The sequence below is a fragment of the Gavialis gangeticus genome, unplaced genomic scaffold, assembly GCF_001723915.1.
Source record: "Gavialis gangeticus isolate Ggan-Ray unplaced genomic scaffold, GavGan_comp1, whole genome shotgun sequence".
Taxonomy (NCBI): Eukaryota; Metazoa; Chordata; order Crocodylia; family Gavialidae; genus Gavialis; species Gavialis gangeticus.
Genome location: NW_017729032.1, coordinates 42,682,837 through 42,683,074, shown reverse-complemented (window position 1 = coordinate 42,683,074; position 238 = coordinate 42,682,837).

The window sequence follows — 238 nt, the reverse complement described above, 5'->3', positions numbered from 1 at the left end:
GATCCAGGGAACTACAGACCACTCAGCTTCACCTCAGTCCCTGGAAAAACCATGGAGCAGATCCTCAAGGAATCCATTTGTAAGCACTTGGAAGAGAAAAAGGTGACTGGGAACAGTCAGAATGGATTCACTGGGGCAAGTCATGCCTGACCAACCTGATTGTCTTCTATGACAATGTGACTGGCTCTGTGGATGCAGGGAGACTGGTGGACGATTTTAGCAAGACTTTTGATACAGT